This window comes from Equus caballus, chromosome 15 (genome assembly GCF_041296265.1).
Source record: "Equus caballus isolate H_3958 breed thoroughbred chromosome 15, TB-T2T, whole genome shotgun sequence".
Classification (NCBI taxonomy): Eukaryota; Metazoa; Chordata; class Mammalia; order Perissodactyla; family Equidae; genus Equus; species Equus caballus.
Genome location: NC_091698.1, coordinates 21,001,217 through 21,014,913, shown reverse-complemented (window position 1 = coordinate 21,014,913; position 13,697 = coordinate 21,001,217).

Genomic DNA, 13,697 nt, shown 5'->3' with positions numbered 1-13,697 from the left:
TGTTATTAAGGAAGCTTGCATGATTACCGTGATGTATTAACAAAATCATGGTGCATAATTGCCTCACCATATCAACACTGGCTAACGTGACTTGTGGGCCGTTCAGGGATGTATGTATGTCTACTCATATGAAGAGACTCGAAAAGGCCTAGAAAGGATTAAAATTCACGAAGTGTGTATATTATGAGAAAGTTTTAGAAAAATTGGGATAAAGTATTGCTTGTAGAGAAGTGTAATGATACTATATAAAATTATATATGGTAATTTCAAGCAGTATGGGCTATACTGTAGGACACAGGATAAGAAAAAATACGAATAGTAAAAAGATGAATCATGTTTCTCAATTACAACTGTCCACGCAAAATATATAGGGTTATTTAACAAAAAGATTCTCAGGATGTTAAGGAATGTTTGTTCCCAATGATGAGTGAAGGAATAGATCCATATATATTTCAGCTCTGAATGAGCCATTTCAAAAGAAGCTTTTGAGAGTCTGTTAGCAAAAAATATGGAAAAGTCAAGGCTACAAGAGACAATTTGATGGGATCTTCTTAAAAAGAAAAGGAAAGAACAAAAAAACAGAAGTCTCTTTAGTAAAAGTTATTCTTGAGGAAATCAGAAATTGCAACATAAAATATATAAATTTATTGTGTTCTATTTGTTGGGGATTTTAGCTGGATGATTTTAAAACTTCAAAATAAAGTACCGGGGCCGGCCCCATGGCTGAGTGGTTAAGTTCGGGCGCTCCACTTCAACGGCCCAGGGTTTCGCCGGTTCGGATCCTGGGCTCAGACATGGCACCACTCGTCGGGCCACGTTGAGGCAGCGTCCCACATGCCACAACCAGGAGGACCCACAACTAAAAAAATACACAACTATGTGGTGGGGGGATTTGGGGAGAAAAAAGCAGGAAAAAATAAATAAATAAAGTACAGTTCACTTTTTTAAGAAGCAGCAATTCATTAAAGGAAACAAAAAACCTACATATTTAAAATATAGTGTGATAAGAATTTGGTACAAAGAGTTATGGAGAAGAGAATTAAGAAAGGAGCTTCCACCTGACCAGAGGTGTTTACAGCAGAAATCACGTCTGAGCTGAGCCTGAGTGATGAGAGGATTTCATCATGTAAAGAAGAAAATTGTACACTGAGGAAGAAGCATCCAAAAAGGCACAGAAGCTTGTGTGCAAGGGCAGGGGAGCAGTTATTTGTACCTAAGGAATGGACCATCACACTTGAAGCAGAGAAAGCTCTCCCACTCTGAGTTGCCCTGTGGCCCTTTGCACTCAATTCTCCCTCTCTCCATTTACAGTCCAGGATGACCAGTGATCTGCTTTCTGTCTCTATAGTTTCACCATTTCTAGAATTTTGTATAAATGACATTATACTGTAGGTAGGAATTGGAGGTAGGATTGACTTTTTAATTTAGCGTACTATTTATAAGATTCATTGTGTTGTTTTATGCATAATTTATTTTGTTCCTGTTTATTGCTGGATAGTAGTCCAGAGTATAGATATACTACAATTTATCTTTTTATCAGTTGCTAGTCATTTGGGTTTGGGGGCTATGATAAACAATGGGGCTATGAACATTCACTTATACATTTCTTATGGATATATATTTTCAATTTTGTTAGGTAAATATCTGTGAAAGGAATTATGTAAAGGTATTATAACTCTGTTTTCCCGTGTCCATACCATGTTACATTCCCCTCAAACAACACGTGAGAATTCCCGTTGCTCCAGATCCTCACCTAGATTTGGTGTTGTCAAGCATTTTACCTTCAGCAAGTCTAATGGGTGTATAACGATATCTTGTTGTGGCTTTACTTTGCATTTCTCTGATAATTAGTGATGTTGAGAATCATTTGATGTGCTTAAAGGCAATTTGTATGTCTTCTTTGGAGAAGCTTCTGTTGAAATCTTTTGTGCATTTTAATTGGCGCTTTTCCTTGGAAGGTCCCCCACTCTCTTCAGGGTTGGTAGTTTGGTAGCTTCACTTTTTCTGGTTCTCCAGGGAAGAAAGATGGGGTTTTTCCATGCATGCCTTCTGCTGCTGCTATTCATGCCCTGCAGGTGCTTAAAGACTGGTGCTTAAAGCTGGGGAGACAAGGAATGTACTTGTTTGGTTCCCCATCTCTCCTCTTCCAGTTGTGGATTTCCCACCAAAAGGCTGTCTGCTTCTAATCACTCCCCAATACCTTTAGATGTTGCTTTTTTGAATCATGTCCAGGTTTTCTGCAGCAGAGAATCATTCAAAAGTGTCTTAGAGCATCATATGTGGAAATTTGACATAATGTTTTTTCAGTCTAAAATATTTTCTAAATTCCTTTGTTTAATTTGCATATATTGTACGTTTTCCTAGATATTTTATTGTAACTGATTTCTAATTTAGTTCCACTGTAGTCAAAGGATAGACTCTGTCTGTTTCAATCCTTTTAAGTTTATTGAGGTTTATTGTCTGGCTATCATGGTGAATGGTCACGTGCATGTGAAATAACTTGTATTCTGAAGTTGTTGAGGGTAGGGTTTTATACATGTTAATTAGGTCAAAGTGGTTGATAATGTCATTCAGATCATCTATAACTTTACTGACATTTTGTGCGCTTATTTTTAATCATTCTCCGGTGACTTCAGAGAGTTGTCTTCTATTTTGCCCAGAGTTTTTAGTTGTCTGTGGGAGGATTGATTTGGTAAGAGCTTTCTCAGCCATATAAATGTGGATCTTGTCTCGCTTATTTTTACATTCTCTTTTTAGTTATTTACGCTTCCTGAAATGTCTGTTTTAATCTAATCAATGGTTTCTTTCTTAGATTCTTCTAAAATTCCCCAAGCTGTGTCCTATGAAAGAATATTCTGAGGGATTTTAATAGTTGTTTTGCTAGTGAGACCGAGGTACAAAACGTTTTGAGAAACACTACTTTCCATAGTCCCTTCTTGGAGATTTATGAGGCTCATTAGCAAGTAAGTTCCAAGAAATATATTAAACGTTGTTGAAATCACCAATGTCCTACTCATTAAATGTAGTACCTTTCCTGCACATAATACTTAACATGACATGTAGCAAAAGTTAGTGAGTTCCTTCTCATTTTATTCCTCTCAGTTCCTTGAGCTACACTTCTTTTCATGACAATGCATTTTCCATATGGCATTGCTTTGCATTCTTGCCCACATTTCTTTCTCTCTGAACTTAATGGATGGTATGTTGAATCTGTGTAAACTCTTAAGCTACTGTTAGACACACACCTTTAACAGAAAGCTGAAGTATAAGAAGCCTTTTTATTTCAAAGACATATCTTAATGGTATCTCTTACTCTTTAGGGCTTATAAGCAGTCAATTTTTTTAACATGGTAAGGCCTCAAATTTCTGGCATTTTTCTCTTCCTTTTTCATTTCTTTTGCAAACTGGCCAGTTCTTTCTAGGGATCATCTCTTTCTTGTGATACTTTGCCAAATTCTAGCAATAACAACTGAAACCCACCCTTAGCATTTATTTTCCAGTCTTTCCCCTTGAGCACAAATATCTTAGGCAATCTAAAGATCAGCCTCCCAAATATTTTGCAATGGTTCACCATCTTTCCAGCATGCAATATCATTTTCCCCACCACCCACCATGTAGTAGTAAGCCAATACCAGATATTTTAGGGCTTTGTAGAACCCCATGTTTAGCACTAATTTACATGTTATTTTATGGCTCTTTTTTATATTCTCTAAATCATACCCATCTGTAAAGCTACATAAGGTTTTCTCATACATTCTTAGCATATGGTCAATTTCGTTCTATAGGATTTTCTAACTCTAACATATGGAAAAATTTTTGATATCCAAACTCTGATGTCTAGTAGACCACATTACTAAAATCTCCTGTTAGTTCTAATAGATTTTTATTTTACTTTTACATTTTCTAGGTAATAATTTGATCTACAAAAAAAACAATTTATTTGTATTTTCTCTCTCATTGTATTGACCGATATCTCTAAGCCAATGTTAAAAGATGTTGGTGATAAAAACATCTATACTTTATTCTTGATTTTAGTGCCTCCAAGTTTTCATCATTAAATGAGGCTGACTGTGGGATTTGTGTAAGCAGTATCCATAATATGAAGATGTAATCTTCTAAATATATCAAGAATGGATTTTGAATACTGTCAAAGGCCCATTTACGTCTGAGATTAATTATCTAATTAATGAGTTCATTAAGTATTTGTTGTCACTTATTATGTTATAACACGGGGCCTGCAGTGTGAATAAGAGAAATACAATCCCTACCTCTATCTATTTTCCAGTCAGAGATAAAAATTATGTTTACCACTTTATTTATATTTTAATATTATATCAATCTTATATTATTGGCAGATAAGCATTTTTAATTAATAATATTCTTCTTAAATGATTAATTTCTAGTATTTTAAATTATTTTGCCTCTATCCCAATGAGCAAAGTAGACTTAGCTTTTATGTTATTTTTTCAAAAGTATTGTATATTGGCTATGCTAGCTTAATAAAATACAGTGGAAGGATTTCCTTCATATTTATTTTCTGGAAGCGTTTATGAATATAAGTACACATTTTCCTTGACAATTTGTAAGAAATTATCCTTAAAAACACCAGTAAGAAGATTTTCTTCTAAAATTCCAGCATCTTTTGTTTACATTTTCTTTATTACTTTCTAGTTTATGAAATTTTCTTCTTATTCTAGAATCACTTTAAAAATTTATGTTTTTAAGACAATTATCACTGATCATCGCAGGACTTTTGGCCTTCTTCTGTCCTGCCATTTTGACCTAGCAGGCACGTTGTTGGCATTGTTTTAACACTTTTTATGAGTGCAATCATTTTAAGCATAATTGTATCAAAACTAATTATCTTTTATTTAAGAAAATATTTGGCACTATCAACTCATTATTTAAATTTTACATAATAAAATGGTTTTTTTACTTTAAAAAATCTTAGGTTTGATCTGCTTTGTCTTTCGTATTAATTATCTGATCTATCATTACTTGATTTCTTTGTAGGTCTTCTCAGCGCTCTGGAATTGTATTTATTGGAACGCTGTTCACTAATTCATAACTCCTTGATGATAAGGAACGTATATGCTTCTATCAAATGACAATCAAATTTTCCATCACAAGGTAGCCCCTTAGCAGCCATGAGATAAAGAAGAATTAGTATATTCATTGACTGACTATGATGCTAATTAATCTTGCAGATAACTGCTAAATTCTCAAAAAAAAAAAGGAAGGAAAGAAAAGAAGATTAGTGTGAACTGTGGTGAGCACTAACATTTTTTCCAACAATATGATATTCAATATGGTATTTTGAAAAAATAGATGAACCGTATTTGAATAGGTAGGCAAAGAGAGGAACTGTTTTTGATATAACAACTACAGTTGTGTGAATTGTGTGGTTTTGGAACTGCTAAAAATGAGTCACAGATAGAAGTCCCCTGGGACAGCTTCTTTCGAGATGCTGCTAAAACAAACACAAAAACACACCCAAGCAGCTAGTACTCACCACATTGTCTTAGGACAGCTAGTCTATCCATGAAAACAGTCTTCGAGCAATTTCCCTTAACTGATACAGCTACAGTAAACATTTTATTTGCTAGCTCTGTTGCTAGAAATAGAGGAAATCTCCTTCCTCATGCCTCAAAATAATTAGAAAGGCCCTTTGAGTCTCTTTTTTCTTTCATCCCTTCTCACTCCAACACTCACCCTGTGCTCCTGTAAAAGAAACTCAGGGGTTTGATCAACCAGAAAAGTTGTCAATGATCTTTCTAATACCGGAGTGCTGTTTGAGGCATAGAAATGACCAACAATCTAGTCTCAACTCTCTAATTATCTCCTCATTGATACAAAAATTTACTGTCCTTATTCCGATTTTCTCAGCTGACCCAACAATGCCCTTTTATAGTATTTTATTTTCCCCCAGCACTACATCCCGTCTAAGGTCAGGTACTGCATTGACTCTCATGTCTTTTTTACTTCTTTTAATCTGAAACATTTCCACAGCTTTTCTTTGTCTTTTATGACACTGACACTTTTGATGACCACAGCCCCTTCCTCTCCCATTTCTCTTCATAGAATGCTCCTCATTATGGGTTTTTCTGAGGTTTCCTCATGATTAGTTTCCAATTATGCATTTTCAGTTAGATTACTGCACCAGGGTGGTTCAGCCTTCACAGGGTACCACATCTGGAGGCACAAGAGACGGATTTACCAGAGTTTGGCCAGTGTCTAGTGTGGGACAATATCTTTCCAGCACCCAATAACATTTTCCTCATTGCTCAACACCTTGTCAATATCTAATGCCACTCACTTTAGCTTTGTGGTGGTTGTTGCTGTTATGGTAACACCCCACCTCTAGGTACCAATTTCCTTGTCAGTTTATGCTAAATTATACTGTCTAATCTACACTTTCTATGGCTTACTACATCAAAGGATTATTTCTCTCTCATGTTAAATGTCAGCTGTGTGAAAGCTCTGGCTTTGTTCCATCCTATCTTCATTCTAGGACTGAAGGTGAAGGAGCAACTCCTGTATGGGGTGTGCCACTTGTGTAGCAGAGGGGAAGCAAGCATGATAGAGCCACTTGGCTCTTATTGCTTCTCCTTGGAAGCAGCAGATGTTTGTTCTTTTATTCATTTTAATGGATGAAGCAAGTCACATGGCCAAGTATGACTTCAATGGGCTGAAAAGTATACTACTTTCACAGATAGGAGCAGAGAACACTTGAGGACAATAATACAATCTACGAAAGTAATAGTCTGAACCAGGATAGAAAATGATGAACAAAAAAAGCAATATGTAGAGGTTGGTGGCCTGTGTTTAGTTTGGGAGGCATAGAACATACGCGATGTTCAGTTCTTTGTGGACTTCACTCTCCAGGGGAAAGTTTGGGTTCATACCTGATAGTTCCTTAAATTGAGGGTATCTGGTTGCCTGAAACAGGAAATCCACTCAAACAGTCAGAGAATAAATTAAAACTCTTTACAATGGCCTGTACTATGTTGCCTCATCTGTCTTCTAATGATTCTTTTTTAATATTTTATTTTATTATGATAAGAACACAACATGCAGTCTACTCTTTTAGCAAATTTTTAAGTACACTATACCGTAGGTACAGTGTTGTACAGCAGACCACTAGAACTTATTCATCTTACTTAAGTGAAACTTCATGCTCATTAATTGGCAACTCCACATTTCCACCTCCCAGAAGCCCCTGGCAACCACCATTCCACTCTTTGGATCTAATAATTTGCCTATTTTAGATGCATTATAAGTGGAATCATTCAGAATTTGTCCTTCTGTGAGTGCCTTATTTCCCTTAGTATAATGTCCTCCAGGTTCATCCATATTGTCATATATTGCAGAATTTCCTTCTTTTTTAAGGCTGAATAATATTCCATTGTATGTGTATACAACATTTTCTTTATCCATTCATCCATCCATGGACATTTAGGTTGTTTCCACATCTTGAGCACTGTGAATGCTGCTGCAGTGAACATGGGAGTGTTAATATTTCTTTGAGATCCTTATTTCAATTCTTTTGGATAAATACTCAGAAGCAGGATTACTGCATCATATGGTGGCTATATTTTTAATTTTTTGAGGACCTCTATACTGTTTTTGAAAGCAGCTATACCATTTTGCATTCCTACCAACAATGTACAAGAGTTCCAATTTTTCGACATCCTTGCCAACACTTGTTATTGCTTGGTTTTTTGATAATAGCCATCCTGGCTGGTGTGAGGTGACATCTCCTGGGGGTTTTATTTGCATTACCCAGATGATTAGTAATATTGATCACCTTTTCATATATGTCTTGGCTGTTTGTATGTTTTCTTGGGAGAAATGTCTATTCAAGTCCTTAACCCATTTTCAAATAAGGATATTAGTTTTTTTGCTATTGAGTTGTAGGAGCTCCTTATGTATTTGGGATATTACCCCCTTATCAGGTATAGGGTTTGCAAATATTTTCTCCCACTCTATAGGTTGCCTTTTCACTCTGTTGATTGTTTCCTTTGCTCTGCAGAAACATTTTTTGTTTGATGTAGTTCCACTTGTTTTCTTCCAGGAGTTTTACAGTTTCTTATGTTCAAGTCTAATCTATTTTGAGTTGATATTCATGTATCATGTAAAATAAAGGTCTACTTTCATTCTTTGGCATGAGGATATCCAGTTTTCCCAACATCATATGTTAAAAAGACTATCTTTTCCCCATTGTGTACTCCTGGAACCCTTGTAAAAAGATCAGTTGACCATGTATGCATGAATTTATTTCTAAATTCTCTATTTTGTTCCATTGATCTAATATGTCTGCCTTAATTGCCAGTACCATACTGTTTTAATTACTGTAGCATTGTAATATATTTTTAAATTAGGAAATATGATGCCTCCAGCTTTGTTTCTCAAGATTCATCTAGCTATTCAAAGTCTTTTGTGATTTCTTGTGAATTTTGGAGGTTTTTTTTCTATTTCTGTAAAAAACGTACATGATATTTTGATAAGAATTACATAAATGTGTAGATCTCTTTGGTGAGTATGGATATTTTAAGAGTATTAAGTCTTTCATTGCATGAATGCAGGATTGTCTCATGGTTCTTGTGCCACTCTCCCTCTCACACATTTTGTTCCACTGACACATCATTCTTGTAGATCTGCAAATAGATCCAGCCTCTTCCTCACTCTATGCCTGCACTGCTGTTCACTCTTCTCAGAACTCTGCTTGCTCTTTCCAAAGGCTCCCACCTTCTAAACCTCAGGTATCAGTATAAAAATTATTTCATCTAGGTGCTTTTCCTCATTATACTTTCTAAAGGAGTCCTCCCTACATGGCTGTCCTTTCTATCACAGCGTACTGATTGTATTCATCTTGGTCTTTCCCATAATCTGTAATTATTTTAAGTATTTATTGCTGTATTTTCAAATTGCTCATTTCCTACACTAAAATACAGCCTCTTTAAAGGAATGGACCTTCTCTCTTTGAGTCACCCTTTATTTCCAAATTCTTGGCATAATGCCTGGTGTATGGTAATTAATATTTTTGTATTAATGCATTTAAGTGGGTGTATTATAAAGATAGCATGGTAAACTGGTTGCTGGCACTTTGGCAATAAAAACATGCTCTAAAATATTTTATCATCTCTTTGTTCCAAAAACAATTAATTAGAGGCATCTCTTAGTTTAATAAATATGAGACAAGTGAGTAATTTTACTCTAAGTTTGCTATAACTGGTATTTGGATTAATTAAGTTTTTCTTTCCCACCGCTTTCTTTTTAGATAAAGAAGAATTTGGGTCAATGTGCTCATGGGCTAAAGAGAGCTCTGGGAATAAAAGGATGGAGATAACCACCCCTTCCCTTTTGAGATCCAAATGGCGTTAACACCTCTCTTTTGAACTGAAATGATCTTAATCAAAGCTTCCCAAAGAGAAGGAAAGAGGCCATGGACTGAGATCCATAGGAATTCAAGAGATCAATACCCAGGCCTTGATTTAAAGAAAGAGGTCTACCTACAGCAGAGGAGGTGGACCAGGCCATGTGATCTCATGACCCAACTGCCCTACTGAGGTTTTATGAGTGTAACCTGAAGACTTCCATTTCATTTGTTCTTTTGGGAGCCATTGGATTCATCCCTGTGGGAATCCAGACTTAGATATGTTGGGATGTCTTTGCAGCTGCTGCCAAAAAAACATCTAACAGCATAGGCTTCATTACTCACACCCACTGCAGCAAAATTAATGCAAAGGCTGCTGTTGTGAGTGGAGTTTTTGTAAAATCACCCTTGCCAGTTCTGGTCCAGTTGCAACTAACCATCCCTCTCCCCTATCCTCTACCACTTCTTCTTGATTCCCTTTTTCCTTTTCCCTGGCGGTGTGCATGGGATCCAAGCCTAGACAATCAGAAACATCTGTTCTCCCAGATACAGTGGTTGGTATGGGGTGGGCACAGTACCCTAATGGACAATGAGAGTTCTCCCCAAAACATTTCTAACACATGAATCAGAAAAGATGCTTTCATTTTTGGGGGTCATAAGTCAGAGGAAAAATGTAGAGTGAAGCTGGTTTTGCTCTTTATCAACATGAAAGAATGCAAACAACACAGAAAAATCCAAAGTAGGAGAGAGTTTGAAAGATGTCAGCATAGGCAGATCCTGAGCTTGCCTCCTCCTGCGGACACAACAAACTTACACATGGAATAATTATTATTACATGTGGAATAATTTCTTCTGAGGGAGATCTGGAAACTGGACTAAAAGAAGCTCCACAGCAAAGGACCATACTGAGAGGGGTGGAAGAGCCAGAGATACAGCCCTGCTGAGGAAAATACCACACCCTAGCCACAGTACTTTGTGGCTGGGAGTGATCTAAAAGGTATGAGCTGTTCACAGAAGAGCGAGGGATTTGAGCTCCATGTTAGGCACGCAGCCCTTAGATCCAGCACAGGAAAGGTGAGGTTCCAAGACACATGGCTTTGAAAGCCAGTGGGAAATGTAGCCAGGAAAACTATAGAACTACATGGAAAGGACAACCCACTCTTAAAGGGCTCACTCACAGACTCACCCAACCCAGAAACCAGAGCAAAAACACCAGATTGAGAAGTGTATAGTCCGTAGGTAAAAGAGGCTCACTAAGCTTGAAGCAGATGGCCTGTCTCCCCCAGGGACTGAGACATTGGCAACAGCCATTTTTATGACCTGGTCCAGCCACACCAATGCTGACCCTGGCAGGCACTATTTTGGAATTCTGTCTCTACCCTGTTAGCGTGGGGACCTACCTCATCCATTAGCATACCCGACATAGTCATTCACAGCTGGGCAGCACAGGCAGCCCACACCAGGGTCCTGTCCCAGCCACCAGCAAGCCTGTAGCAATCTTGTGCTGCTGGGCCTCATGTCCAGCCACACAGGCAGTCTGCCCTGCCTACCAATGCACCTGAAATGGCCCTGCGCTGCCAGGCTGGGAGCCTGCCCCATCCACCAGTGTGCATGAGGCAATTGCAGGCCACCAGGTGACACAGCCAGTCTGTGCCTGGGGCCTTCCTTGCCCACCAGTGAGCCAGCAGCAATCATATGCCACTGGGCCTTACAACCAGCTACACAGGGCTCCTCACCCACCCATCAGAACACTCAACACAGCTGAGCACTGCCAAGCCGCCTCTGAGCCACACAGACAGCCCACAGTTGGGGCCTGCCTACCCACCAGTGAGCCAGCAGCAGTAATGTACCCTGTAGCAAGCAACCAGCCACACTAGTGAGCTCGCAGGAGTGGTAAAACACTGGGCCCCACAACCAGCCACACCAAGGGTCTGCCCTACCCACCAGTGAACCTATAGCAGTCATGCACTGCCAGGCCTTGTAGCCAGCCACACTGGGGGATTGCCCTGCCCAATGGCACACCCACAGCAGCTGCACATGGCCAGATCTTGCAGCCAGCCATCCCAATAGCCACACTACTTACCAGTATGTCTGCAGCAATTCAAACCCCACCACACAGAAGGGCACAAGCAGCCCACACACAAGGGACAGGAGATCCTTGGAGCATTTGGCACTAGTGACTAGAGGAGAGCATGCTGCTGGGCCCCAGAAGATATCTCCTACATAAGGCCACATTTCTAAGATCAGAAGACGTAGCTGATCTACCCTAATACATTGAAATAATCACAGAGAAATAGGCAAAACGAGGAGACAAAGGAATATGTTTTAAATAAAATAAGAAGACAAATCTTCAGAAAAAGAACTAAATAAAACAGAGATAAGCAATCTACCTGATTAGGAGTACAAAATAATGGTCATAAAGATGTTCACTCTACTGGGGAGAAGAATAAATGAACACAGTGAGAACTTCAACAAACAGAAAATACAAAAAAGTATTAATCAGAGCTGAAGACTACAATAATTGAAAAGAAAAACTCCCTAGAAGGAATCAACAGCAGAACTGATGACACAGAATAGATCAGTGATCTGGATGACAGAGTAAAGGAAATCACCCAAGCTGAACAAAAAAAAAAAAGAAAAAAGGAATTTAAAAAGGACAGTTTAAGGGGCCACTGGGACAACACCAAGCTTACTAACATTTGCATTATAGATGTCTCAGAAGGAGAAAAGAGACAAAGAGGCAGAGAACTTATTTGAAGAAATAATGGCTGACAACTTCTCTAATCTGGGGAAGAAAACAGACATCCAGGTAAGGAAGCACAGAGAATACCAAACAAGATGAACCCAAAGAGGCCCACACCAAGAAACATTACAATAAAATGTCAAGGATTAAAATAAAGAGAGAATCTTAAAAGCTGCAAGAGAAAACCAACAAGTTATGCACAAGGGAACTGCCCTAAGACAGTCAGCTGCCTTTTCAGCAGAAACTTTATATACTTTAAAGGAGTGGTGTGTTATATTCAAAGTGCTGAAAGGAAAAAACTTACAATCAAGAATACTCTACCAGGCAAGTTTATCATTCAGATTTTAAGGAGAGATAAAGAGTTTTCCAGACAAGCAAAAACTAAAAGAATTCATCACAGCTAAGCTGCCCTTACAAAATATTGAAAAGACTTCTTCAAGTGGAAAATAAAAGGTCACAAATAGAAATAAGAAAACTATCAAAGAAAAAATATCACCATAAGGCAAATATATAGTAAAGATAGTGGATCACGCCCTTATAAAGCTACTATGAAATTCAAAAGACAAAAGTACTAAAATCATCTATGTCTACTAAAAGAGGTTAAGAGATACACAAAATTAAAGAGGAAAATATGATATAAAACATAAAACATGGAAAGGGAGTAAAAACATAGGGCTTTTAGTATGAGTTCAAATTTAGGAGACTACTAACTTAATATAGACTGCTACATGCATAGGTTGTTATATGAACCTCATATGGAACCTCATGGTAACCACAAACCAAAAACTTATAATAGATACACTCACAAAAAAGAAAAAGAAATCCAAACATAACACTAAAAAAAGTCACCAAGTCAAGAAAACATGTAACAAAATAGCAGTGAGTGCATACCTATCAAAAATTACTTTAAGTGAAAATAAAATAAATGTTGCAATCTAAAGACATAGGGTATCCAAATGCATAGAAAAACAAGACCCATATATGCTGCTTACAAAAGACTCACTTCAAATCTAAAGACATGCACAGACTGAAAGTGAAGGGATGGAAAAACATATTCCATGAAAATGTAAATGAAACGAAAGCTGGGGTAGCCATACTTATATCACACAAAATAGACATTAAAGCAAAAACTGTAACAAGAGATAAAAAGATCATTACATACTGACAAAGGGAACAATCCAACAAGAGGATACAACACTTGTAAATATCTCTGTGCCCAACATAGTAGCATCTAAATACATAAAGCAGAGAATCCTAAAGGCAGCAAGAGAAAGGCCACAAGTGACATACAAAGGGAAGCCCATGAGGCTGTCAGCAGACATCTCAGCCGAGACCCTACAGGCAAGAAGAGAATGGCACCACATATTTGAAGGGCTAATAAGAAAAAACCTACAGCCAAGAATACTCTATCCATCAAGGTTGTCATTCGGAATGGAAGGAGAGATAAAGAGCTTCCCTGCCAAGCAAAAATCAAAGGAGTTTATCACCAAGAAATCAGTTCTGCAAGAAATGCTGAAGGGACTTATTTAAATGTGAAAGCAATGACCACAAATAGAGATAAAAAAAAATTATCAACAA